Here is a 13,223-nt window from a genome sequence, read left to right on the forward strand (position 1 = left end):
TACCTACCCTCACCACCTGGGGGCGGCCCGTCAGGAAGTCCAGGATCCAGTTGCAGAGGGAGGTGTTTAGTCCCAGGATCCTTAGCTTAGTGATGAGCTTTGAGGGCACTATGGTGTTGAACGCTGAGCTGTAGTCAAGGAATAGCATTCTCACATAAGTGTTCCTTTTGTCCAGGTGGGAAATGGCAGTGTGAAGTGCAATAGAGATTGCATCATCTGTGGATCTGTTTGGGCGGTATGCAAATTGGAGTGGGTCTAGGGTTTCTGGGATAACGGTGTTGATGTGAGCCATTACCAGCCTTTCAAGATGTCTGGCAGTCTCAGTGCTGTCACTCTCAACCCTGTTGGATCCCTTCCAGGTCAAGGAGCTCTCAGAGCGCCAAGAGCCTGTTGGACCAAACATCATGATTAATGGATCGAACAAGAGTACGGATTAATACTCTGCTCAGAGGCACAGAGTCTAGCAACACTGTACTGCTGTACTTCAGTATCTTCTCTTGCCAGTGTGTTTTACCACACCACACTCTCTATGACAGCAAAACAGCAAAGTTATACTTTAACACTGTGATGATTACATTGAGTGATGGCTCTTTAGATAGCAACATGGAGCTTTTTACTTCAGGGTGGAAATTCTCAGTGTGTTGACTTGAGTTAGAAAGAATTCAATATGGTGAACCAGTTAGACCCTGTCTGCCATTCTGAAACTTTTTGTGTCCTTCCCACAGAATATTTGTGTCCTTGCTTTCAACTGTCCCTCATTGCAACTTTTTGAGTAAAGTGACAGTTGGAGTTTGAATGTGCCTAACCAAAATTCTGCATGGTAATAGACTGCTTCTGTATAACAAGCAAGAATTCATTCACAGACCTGATTAACAAAGACATATATTTTATTTAAAAAAAAATTGACAGTATGATGACAGATAAATCGTTATTAGCCAAGCAAAGGTTGTCAGTTTCCCTGTTAATTAGTGGATGATATTCCTCTGAATGACATTGCACTTTCCCCACTCACTCTGAAAGGCCAGGCAGGAATCAAGATGTCAACTCAACGGCTTTAATACAAACCCATACAATCATGTCCTGCAGAACGGAATGCATCAGGGGTTTGAAAAGATGTAGATGTAAGACGTCCTCTGCAATGGTAGAAGCATGAAACGGTTGACAATAAGGAGAGAAAGAGGTCAAAAAATCAACACAAATGAATGCACTTTTTTAGAAAGCGACCCATTTTGTTGAAAGCATTGCCCATTCAGATCACATTCAAATCCTGCCTTAATGAGCCAAGATTGGTTGAAAATAAATCATGTAATATCTCTCCTCTGCCTATTTCAAGATGTTATACAATGTAAATACAGACCAGAGAGTATTGATATGAGTTTGTTTTGAGCTCTTTCTGTCCATAGATGACATATAGAAATCCTTTACTTTCTATTTGTCACTGAAAGAAGAACTGTAAAATTATAGCTCTGAATTGTAAAGGTGAATCGGGTTTAAGGGGTCAGGATGTTCTGTGTGCATGAACCATAACATGTTTAACAGAGGAGGAAGCCATCAGAAACACAGAACAACTTGTCCTCTAACATGTTGGTGTGTGGGGCAGCCATACTTCAGATACGCATCACTTTAGCAGACGTTGTGACGGCTTCTATAAGTAGTGGGTGGAGGTGTCAGGCGTAGAGAGCAGGGTAGTTCAAAAGACGTGGATCTTTATTTTCCAAAAAAACAGAGAGACGGTCACGCCACACACACAAGGGTGCGTAAAGACCCAATCCAAACAAATAGGACGAAACTGATCGGAAAAATGAATACCACACACTATACACAGAAAAACAAGCCCGCACAAAAGCCGGCATGCCTACTGAGTTTAAATAGCCCACAACCAAAACATAAACACGAAACAGGTGCAACTAATCAGACAAAACTAAATGAAATAGAAAAGGGGATCGGTGGCAGCTAGTAGGCCGGCGACGACGACCGCCGAGCGCCGCCCGAACAGGAAGAGGCACCATCTTCGGCAGGATTCGTGACAGATGTACACATACTGTAGGCTACTCTAACAGTTTGCTGAAGGAATGCTGCAGCCTGGTGACCACTTAATTACTTTACATGTCCAAACCTTACCAAGGAGAAGGAATCTCAACCCACAGTTGATATGACCTCAGGCTGCTCCACTTGGCAACCTCTTTGGTCGATTTAATTAATGACGCTAAAGTTCTTTGGAGATTTTCTAAGGACACCTGAAAGCGACTTAACATCTGACTCCTAGACCTACAGTCATTAGTGGTAGTTTTCCATTTTAGAAATATTTGCGTTCCCTTTATATGCATGTGCAGAGATACTGTTGGTGTGTAAGTAGGGGAAAATAATGTCTGAGCAGATGGAGAGCCTCAGCGGCATCACGACGTGTACATTATGTATGTGTTTGTGTATCGAGGACGCCTCTCTACCGTTGCTGTCAAATCCAAGGTAACATATCTGCCCGTCCGTCTCCAGTCAGCTGCATTAGAGAACTACAGGTCTCTATTCTGAGATAATCATCGTACTAATGTAATAAAGACGATAGACAGACATTCTTCTGGTTGCACTGCTGTAACAGTGACTGACCGCAGGGACACCAGCGGTACAAGAGGACCAGAGGAGTCGGATCACACAGAGGTGTTATAAATAGCCGTCGTTCCAAGCATCCTGGTCACACAGGACCAGGTTAATTACAGTTGACACTGACACGGTATATAGGTGCTGTTCCCTGAGCCTCTGAGCAGGTTGGTCTCAAGTTTGACTGTGTACAGTAGGCTACCCACTGGTAAGCAATTATTTTCTAATTTACTTTCCTGCTATAGCTGTTTTTCTGCTAAAAAGAAAGAAAATGTGTTTTGAAATGTTTAAACGGCCCGTGAGCCAATGATAGAAGAACAATAATTGCAGTGCATGTTCTGGAATTGAATTGTGTTGGTTTCCTGGAAACAATAAGTTGTAGTATTGTGAATATGTAAATAACATTCTCTACAGTGTTTTACTGAAATAATTAGCATTTTTTAATCATGGAGTTTATTTAATATGGAGTGGTTTTGTTTTTCCTATTGCATGTACAGTGCATCTTTTTGCTATTATGAGAGGAGAGATTCTTGAAACCAAATTCTATTATATATTATATTGCACACTTAGTTTAATCATTGCAAATTCAAGTTTGTTAAAATGGAAACACATCTCATCCTTTATGTACTACTTTCTGATAAGTTAATTTCTAATAACTTCCACATCACAGAAATAGAGTGCAACAGTTGACTTTTAATAACATTGGTATTTAAGTTAAATTGAGATCATTCAAGATGTGTTTATGAAATGTATGTTTTCTGTGTTGTATCTCAGAGAAAGACATCATGTCTGTGGTGGTAAAGATACCAGAGGCGGTGGGGATGGCCCCACTGGTGATGGGGGGGGGCTGTGATGCCAACCTGATGAAAAATGTGTGGGAGATCCGAGCCAGAGACTACAACTCCAAAATCACAAGTGAGCAGGAGAGACAGGAGCAGAGTGCTCTGGCAACGTAAGAACATCTCACTCGCACACTCATGCTGGTGTGCACACAATTCTGCATTTTATTTAGCACTTTATTTACTTTTATATTCATAATCTCAACAAGAAAACTAACATAATAATGATTTTGGAGCACTAAAGCTCCGAATAGGAATTTGTATCTCCACATGTAAAATACCATGCATATACTGTACCACAGGGGGAGAACATACAGTGCCTTTGGAAAGTATTCAGACCCCTTGACTTTTTCCACATTTTGTTTTTTCCCTCATAAATCTACATACAATACCCCATAAAGACAAAGAAAAAACAGATTTTAGAAATATTTGCAAATTTATTACGAAAAAAATATCACATTTACATAAGTATTCAGACCCTTTACTCAGTACTTTGTTGAAGCACCTTTGGCAGTGATTACAGCATTGAGTCTTCTTGGGTATGACGTTAGAAGCTTGGCACACCTGTATTTGGGGAGTTTCTCCCATTCTTCTCTACAGATTATCTCAAGCTCTGTCAGGTTGGATGGGGAGCGTTACTGCACAGCTATTTTCAGGTCTCTCCAGAGATGTACAAAAGGGTTTAAGTCTGGGCTCTGGCTGGACCACTCAAGGACATTGAGACTTGTCTCAAAGCCACTGCTGCATTGTCTTGGCTGTGTGCTTAGGGTCGTTGTCCTGTTGGAAGGATAATCTTTGCCCCAGTCTGAGGTCCTGAGCACTCTGGAGCAGGTTTTCATCAAGGATTCCTCTGTACTTTGCTCTGTTCATCTTTGCCTTGATCCTGGTAAGTCTCCCAGTCCCTGGCACAGCATGATCCTTCCACCACCATGCGTCACCGTAGGGATGGTGCCAGGTTTCCTCCAGATGTGACGCTTGGCATTCAGGCCTAAGAGTTCAATATTGGTTTCATCAGGCCAGATAACCTTTTTTCTCATTATCTGAGAGTCTAGGTGCTTTTTGGCAAACTCCAAGCGAGCTGTCATGTGCCTTTTTACTGAGGAGTGGCTTCCGTCTGGCCACTCTTGCCATTAAGGCCTGATTGGTGGAGTGCTGCAGAGATCTTTGTCCTTCTGGAAGTTTCTCCCATCTCCACAGAGGACCTCTGGAGCTTTGTCAGAGTGGCCATCGGCTTCTTGGTCACCTCCTTGACCAAGGCCCTTCTCCCCGATTGCTCAGTTTGGCCGGGTACCGAGCTCTAGGAAGAGTCTTGGTGGTTCCAAACGTCTTCCATTTAAGAATGATGGAGGTCACTGTTTTCTTGGGGACCTTCAATGCTGCAGATATTTTTTGGTACCCTTCTCCAGATCTGTGTCTCGACACAATCCTGTCTCTGACCTCTACGGATAATTCCTTTGACCTCATTGCTTGGTTTTTGCTCTGACATGCACTGTAAACTGTGGGACCTTATATAGACAGGTGTGTGCCTTTCCAAATCATGTTCAATCAATTGAATTTACCACAGGTGGACTCCAATCAGGTTGTAGAAACATCTCAAGGATGAACAACTGGAAACAGGATGCACCTGAGCTCAATTTCAAGTCTCATAGAAAAGGTCTGAATACATTTGCTCAAACTTTTCGCTTTGTCATTGAGGTATTGTGTGTAGATTGCAAAGGATAATAATAAAACAACTATTTTAGAATAAGGCTGTAACGTAACAAAACGTGGAAAAAGTCAAGGGGTCTAAATACTTTTTGAAGGCACTGTATATCTCAGCTGTGGACGACAATCTCAAATTACGTCATTGTCCAGTTTACATTTCTTCAAAGAAATTGCTCCTTCTTTCTTCTGAGAATTTCAAAGGTGTTGTCGTCTGTCAAAGGCAACTTTCACCTTCATCTCCCCTGAGCCTCGTAGTGTAAAGTAGTGCTACTGAAAGGCATGAGTCATGACCCACTTTGTCCATGGGCAGGTCCTCTCCTCTTATGCAATATTATGCTACTGCGTCCTGTATGTTGAGACAGAGTATATATAGCCCACTAACTCTCCCTATTTATGGAGCATCACTAATTTAATCACTTGCTTTATTCTTCTAGAGTAATCATTATGATTTCAATTAAACTGGTTGATCACCTATAGCTGGTCCTCTTGTCATGTACACTCCCCTACGTATTTATTTGGACAGTGATGCTGAAACATTTTATATGGCTCTATACTCCAGCATTTTGTATTTGAGATAAAATGAATGACTTCTTAAACAAAAAAATTGTCATTTAGCAGACGCTGTTATCCAGAGGGACTTACAATTAGTGCATTTGTCAGTTCTAGTAGGAAAAGGCCCCCAAAACATGGTAACCTCTCACCATTAACAGATGAGGCTAGAATTTTATGCGGGGTATGATTTTTATGCCTTTATAACCTTCTCACTCATCATTATTTATGATTATCTGTAGTCATGGTAGCATCCCCATTAATGTAGAATTGTTCATAAAAATATTGTTTTCTTATTTACAAAAAAAGTTGATTTATTTACAAAAAAAGAGTCCAAAATTACACACTACATTATTTACCATTCACAACAGAATCTGAAACACAACCAAAACAAACTGAAAACGCATCCAATTAGTTTGTAGAGCCACTATCTTGATGTAGTCATTACGTGATAGAAATACATTTGATCTCAAATCCAAAATGCTGGAGTATAGAGCCAAATTAAAAGTTTTAGCTTCAATCTCCAAATACATACGTAGGGAAGTGTAGCTCTTTAAATTGAAAGAATCCTACTGTGGGGAACCTGAAGTGATTCAAAAAGAAGTAACGTTTATTTATAAGTTTATATACAAATCTAATGTTAGTCTAGTTGTTCAACCCATCCTCCTGAGGGTGTTCCATTCCTCTGTGTTTTTCAGAGCCCAAACACTTTACTCCAATCTTGCAGGTTCATTATTAGCATTGATTTCCATTCACAGCTGGTGTCTAAGAAAACACTATTCTCATCAACCTCACTGTCCTCCTGTAGTCTACAGGGAGACTTCCTGATTGCCCCAAATTATTTAATTGGCTCCCGATTTGCCTTATTTACCTTTTGGAGGCGAATCAAACAAATCGATTGGTAGCCCTGACTCTTTTCTCCTCCCACCCCTGATGTAAGTGAAAGCAGGCACTGCTAGGTTGGATACTCTTTCTGGCATAGTGTCACGACTTCCCCCGAAGGTGGCTCCTCTCCCTGTTCGGGCGGTGCTCGGCGGTCGTCGTCGCCGGCCTACTAGCTGCCACCGATCCCTTTTCTTTTTCATTTGGTTTTGTCTGTCTTGTGTTCACCTGTGTCTAGTTTAACTAATCAGTGGGGTATTTAATCTCGCCCTACCCATTAGGTTTTGTGAGGGATTGTTCGTGTTACTGTCGTTGGTTTGCATTTTTTTTTTACTGTTAAGCAGGTTTATTTTCAGGACTGTTTTTCCCCGGATGTTAGTTTAGTAGAAGAGTGTGTTTCCTCCGTTTTTTACTAGACTGCGTTCCAGTTTTCTTGTGGCTGCTTTTGTGGTCCTGTACCTGTTGTGTTGGTGGACCAGTAATAAAACACCCAGGATACCCTGAAACGGGCCGGTGGGCGACAGAAGGAGAGCGCTGACCGCCACCGCAGTGAGGCCCCCGTGTTTGCACCGGGGGACCGGGTCTGGCTCTCGACCCAAAACCTGCCCTTCCACCTGCCCTGCCGGAAGCTGGGCCCGTGGTTTGTGGGGCCATTTAAAGTTCTGAGGAGAATAAACGAGGTATGTTATAGGTTATAGCCCCCTCTTACTATCATATTAACCCCTCTTTTCATGTGTCTCTTCTCAGGCCGGTGGTAGCTGGTCCACTGCAGGACGTTGAGGTGCGGGAGGTCCCTCCGCCCCCCCCTGGACATCGAGGGGGCCCTGGCGTGGGGGGCCTGCAGTACCTCGTGGATTGGGAGGGGTACGGTCCGGAGGAGAGGTGCTGGGTGGGGGACATCTTGGACTCATCTCTTGCTGAGTGAGTTCCACAGCCTCCATCCAGATCGCCCTGCGCCTCGCCCTCCGGGTCATCCCCGAGGCGGTCGTCGTCGCCGGCGTACTAGCTGCCACCGTAGCTGCCACTGATCCCTTTTCTTTTTTGTTGGGTTTTGTCTGTCTTGTGTTCACCTGTGTCTAGTTTAGCTAATCAGCGGGGTATTTAATCTTGCCCTACCCGCTAGGTTTTGTGCGGGATTGTTTGTGATACTGTCGTTGGTTTGGGTTGCATTATTTTTTACTGTTAAGCAGGTTTATTTTCAGGACTGTTTTTCCCACGTCAGTTTAGTAGAGGAGTGTGTTTCCTCTGTTTTTACTAGACTGCGTTCCTGTTTTCTTGTGGCTGCTTTTGTGGTCCTGTACCTGTTGTGTTGGTGGACCAGTAATAAAACAAACACCCTTCTTGAAATTCTTGCTCTCCTGCGCCTGACTCCACACCCACCTCTCCTAGGGAGATTCTGACACATAGTGCCAAAAGTGTCGCTGTTCTTCTTGCGTGATTCACCAGTCATCATCACCATTCACATTGAAATGAAATTACTGGCTATGTAACAATATATTAACCCAATGTGGTTACTTGCTTAATATTACTGCATTCATTTACCGGTAGAGGAGCAATTTAACGTAAACAGTAACCAAAATGTTATATATTGGTAAAATAGCCTAATCCCGGTCTTGGTATAATGACTCAAATCTTTTTGTCACAATCAAAGGGTTTCTTTTTCTTTTTTTGCAGGATTAATGAAGACTGGTATACACGTATGACCCTCAAGGCACCACCCAAAAGGGTAAGAAGGAGAGACAAGCCAGAAGAAACCATTGGTGTTGGTGGCACAGACTTCAATAACTTCCTGAACCAGCATATGAGTTACTCGATACCATCTACTGCATCTTGCCTATGCCGTTCTGTACCATCACTCATTCATATCTTTATGTACATATTCTTTATCCCTTTACACTTGTGTGTATAAGGTAGTAGTTTTGGAATTGTTAGGTTAGATTACTCGTTGGTTATTACTGCATTGTCGGAACTAGAAGCACAAGCATTTCGCTACACTCGCATTAACATCTGCTAACCATGTGTATGTGACAAATAAATTTGATTTGAAGTCATGGAAGTGCTCAAAAACACGTCGTAAGCCAGAAGAGGGTGAGACAACACCAGCCGACCGGGGACAGTCCTGGAAGTTTGAGTCATCAGCCTCACACCAAGGGTAAGAAACACTGGACAGAGCATGATTGCTCCAATAATAATGTCAACAAGGTGTGCCTTTGGAAGATGGATAGCAGATTGGTGGAGTCCCAGCACTTTGAGCACAACCTACCCATGCCTGAATGGGAAATGTCCTGGAAGAAGTGCCACATCAAATATAAACCAGAAGCAAAAGAAGGCACAGACAGGGGTTGTTCTCCATACCATGAAGGTGGCAGACGTCACTCAAAAGCCAGAATGTTCAAGAAGCTTGTTGCATCCCAACATCACAACAAGGCATTGTCCTCATCTGAATGTACCGAGGGTTGGAAGACAACAAAGCCTTCAAAAGGTGACAAGGCTCATGCTGATAATGGGCCTACTGATCAAAAGCCAAAGGTAGAGGAAAAATCAGGACCCCAGTATGGCGAAAGTTGGAAGTTCATGAACCACGGACTCCAGAAATACCCAGCCAACAAATCACCTGCAGTTTCAACAAACCCAGAATGGTCCGGGTCTTGGAGGGCCGCTACGAATCCCCCAAAGGAAGTGAAGAAACCAAAGTCTTACGAGCATGTTGTCTTCCACGAGGATTCAAAAGAGTACCCTCTGCACAAGATCATAGTGTGTGTTTCACATGAGCAGAAGTACAGAGATTTGTGGAGTTCCTTGTTGTGTGAGGAGAGCAAACCCCATTCTTCTAAATGGAGCAAGTCTTGGGAAGTAGCAAATAATTAGACCAAGCACAGTGCAGGGGCAGACATGAAGGTAGAAGAACACAAGAAGGTTGAGGATCACAAGGCTGAGAAGCCCAAGGATGTCAAGCCGGGGGTTGAGAAAGGCAAACTGAAATATGATGAGATGCACAAGGCCATGCACAGCCACAAGGTAAAGTCAAAGATGGCCAGGTATAGCAACTTTGTTGGTCCACTATTGTTCCACCATGATATTCCCAAAGAGTGGCATGAGGCCTGGAAACTTCCAAAGCCTTAGTGTCATGGAGAGTGGTTAAAGCATGATATGCCAGATCCTCAAGAAGCACATCTTTGCCAGATTGGAGTGAGTCTTGGAAATGTGCAAGAACTTACTCCCGCCAAGGCCAGCCCTCAGTGGCTCAATGTAAAAAGTCCTGGTTCTCAAGATATCAGCCACATAAAGGAAGAGAATACAGATTGAAAGAGACAGGTCATGAAAACCACTCTGTGCACCACCCCATACATGAGGTGTTCCATCTGCCACAGAGGTGTCATACTCCAAAGATGCATGGTCTCTCACACCCCACGGAAAGGAAAAAGGAAAGGTAGGACGGCTGGAAATGCCCACACTTCAAGCAGCAGAGCCAAAAGTGACCAGTGCTGAAATTGTATCCAGATGGCTCAAGTCATGGAGAATCTGCTACACTCAGCCCCAAGGCTCCTGGGTAGATACTGGAGCCAGCCAGTTCCAACATGCGGTCGTCTGGTCAAGAAGGACAGGTATCAGCAACCACCTATTTGCCAATCTTAAAACAGATACAGCCGCATTTAGATTGTGGGGCCAATCGTTTGTGATCTTGAAGGGAGAAAGCAAGTTATCAGAGTCAGGCAAATCAGAAAGAAAGTTCAAGGAGTCTGGTGGTGATGGTATGGTGATCATGTCAATGAAGATGAAAACAAGGAAGTCTATTTATTCAGGGATAGATAAGGATAAGATGTCTGAGGAGAGATGGATTGACTGCCATAAGATAGCTACACAACAGCCCCATCCAAAGCGAAATTATTGGTTAAAAATGCCCCAAAATGCAAATACAAAGGAAGAACAAGGATTTGCCCAACTGTGGGAAGACTCCTGGAAGTTCTCAATTCAAAAAGGGATCGAGAAGGAAGAAACAGCTTCTGTGTCTCTTTCAGGCTGGGGAGAGGCTTGGAAATTGTTGCTTGCTCAGTATCCCCCACAGAATGTCTCCAAGTGGAAATACGACAAACTCTTGTGGGGTCTCAAGATTTCAACATAGAGCTCTTTAGAACATATTCAGGAGATGAAGGACTCATGTTTGTTTTGCAGATGTTCCTTCAAGGAATCATCATAATTTCTGTACCCCTCCCCCCCCTTCCACAACAGTTTCTTTAAATCCAGACCACAAATTACTTACAGATGAAGTATGAGATGAAGGTAGATGAAAGAAATGTATGTGCAAGTTGAATATCTCAGCAGATTGTTGAAATGAGTTTGAAAAGATTGGAAGGATACGGATGAGTAGAGAGTAGGCCTAGGCATGCCTTTTGATGACTATTCTATAGCATTAGTTGAAAGACATTTACTTGTAGTTTAGAGAAGTTTTTAAAGCAATTTCGTAGAATGTAAAATCATGTCTTGTACTATATATGCTACAGTGCAATATCATATATATTTTAATTTAAGCTATGAAAAGTCATAAAAATGTATTTTCCTTGTCTTTAATTTTTTGTTTTGGATTGAAAGTCATTATTTTGCTGAAAAACACAAGGCTAAAAAGTACACTGCTCAAAAAAATAAAGGGAACACTAAAATAACACATCCTAGAGCTGAATGAATGAAATATTCTCATTAAATACTTTTTTCTTTACATAGTTGAATGTGCTGACAACAAAATTACACAAAAATTATCAATGGAAATCAAATTTATCAACCCATGGAGGTCTGGATTTGGAGTCACACTCAAAATTAATGTGGAAAACCACACTACAGGCTGATTCAACTTTGATGTAATGTCCTTAAAACAAGTCAAAATTAGGCTCAGTAGTGTGTGTGGCCTCCACGTGCCTGCATGACCTCCCTACAATGCCTGGGCATGCTCCTGATGAGGTGGCGGATGGTCTCCTGAGGGATCTCTTCCCAGACCTGGACTAAAGCATCCGCCAACTCCTGGACAGTCTGTGGTGCAACGTGGCGTTGGTGGATGGAGCGAGACATGATGTCCCAGAGGTGCTCAATTGGATTCAGGTCTGAACGGGCGGGCCAGTCCATAGCATCAATGCCTTCCTCTTGCAGGAACTGCTGACACACTCCAGCCACATGAGGTCTAGTATTGTCTTGCATTAGGAGGAACCCAGGGCCAACGACACCAGCATATGGTCTCACAAGGGGTCTGAGGATCTCATCTCGGTACCTAATGGCAGTCAGGCTACCTCTGGCGAGCACATGGAGGGCTGTGCGGCCCCCCAAAGAAATTCCACCCCACACCATGACTGACCCACTGCCAAACCGGTCATGCTGGAGGATGTTGCAGGCAGCAGAACGTTCTCCACGGTGTCTCCAGACTGTCACGTCTGTCACATGTGCTCAGTGTGAACCTGCTTTCATCTGTGAAGAGCACAGGGCGCCAGTGGCGAATTTGCCAATCTTGGTGTTCTCTGGCAAATGCCAAACGTCCTGCACGGTGTTGGGCTGTAAGCACAACCCCCACCTGTGGACATTGGGGCCTCATACCACCCTCATGGAGTCTGTTTCTGACCGTTTGAGCAGACACATGCACATTTGTGGCCTGCTGGAGGTCATTTTGCAGGGCTCTGGCAGTGCTCCTCCCGCTCCTCCTTGCACAAAGGTGAGATAGCGGTCCTGCTGCTGGGTTGTTGCCCTCCTACGGCCTCCTCCACGTCTCCTGATGTACTGGCCTGTCTCCTGGTAGCGCCTCCATGCTCTGGACACTACGTTGACAGACACAGCAAACCTTCTTGCCACATCTCGCATTGATGTGCCATCCTTGATGAGTTGCACTACCTGAGGCACTTGTGTGGGTTGTAGACTCTGTCTCATGCTACCACTAGAGTGAAAGCACCGCCAGCATTCAAAAGTGACCAAAACATCAGCCAGGAAGCATAGGAACTGAGAAGTGGTCTCTGGTCCCCACCTGCAGAACCACTGCTTTATTGGGGGTGTCTTGCTAAATGCCTATAATTTCCACCTGTTGTCTATTCCATTTGCACAACAGCATGTCACATTTATTGTCAATCAGTGTTGCTTCCTAAGTGGACAGTTTGATTTCACAGAAGTGCGATTGACTTGGAGTTACATTGTGTTGTTTAAGTGTTCAATTAATTTTTTTGAGCAGTGTATATATACATTCACTGCAATGATAGTGCAAGGTACAGGCGTCTCAGGAAGATGTATACTGTTAATCAGTTAATATAACAAATACCCTTATGATATTCACACATTTAGAGTCTCCCTCTCCCTCTCTCCCCCAGCCAGCCAGCATACGTCTGGCCTGAACAGGCCATTAGTCTCAGGTGAAAATTGGGGCATGCAGGGCTGCTGAAAGTTCACACCCTTTGCTAAGTGGTAATTATTGCAACTTAGCACATTTTACACTCCCGTTGGATCATTCTCTATATGCAGCTATATGACTTACAAATGTTTTCCCTGTTAGTGACGTCATTGACATCATCACCATTTTCACCCTCTCTCTCTGCATGCTAGGAATTGTATGAGTGAGTGCGAGTGTTGTCTGGAGTTAGATCGCCTGTTTTTTCCTTCTTGTTTTCCTTTTCTTGGTGGTTTTCCTTT

At 43.6% G+C, this 13,223-nt stretch overlaps 1 long non-coding RNA gene across 1 annotated transcript; it reads left to right on the top strand.

Moving 5' to 3' along the window:
- The first annotated feature begins 2,363 nt into the window (after positions 1–2,363).
- Positions 2,364–7,357, top strand: LOC112259305. The gene is made up of 3 exons (XR_002954815.2): positions 2,364–2,803; positions 3,370–3,547; positions 7,317–7,357. It is a non-coding gene; the product is annotated as an uncharacterized LOC112259305 (long non-coding RNA).
- Positions 7,358–13,223: the final 5,866 nt, after the last annotated feature.

This window comes from Oncorhynchus tshawytscha, linkage group LG09, assembly GCF_018296145.1.
Source record: "Oncorhynchus tshawytscha isolate Ot180627B linkage group LG09, Otsh_v2.0, whole genome shotgun sequence".
Taxonomy (NCBI): Eukaryota; Metazoa; Chordata; class Actinopteri; order Salmoniformes; family Salmonidae; genus Oncorhynchus; species Oncorhynchus tshawytscha.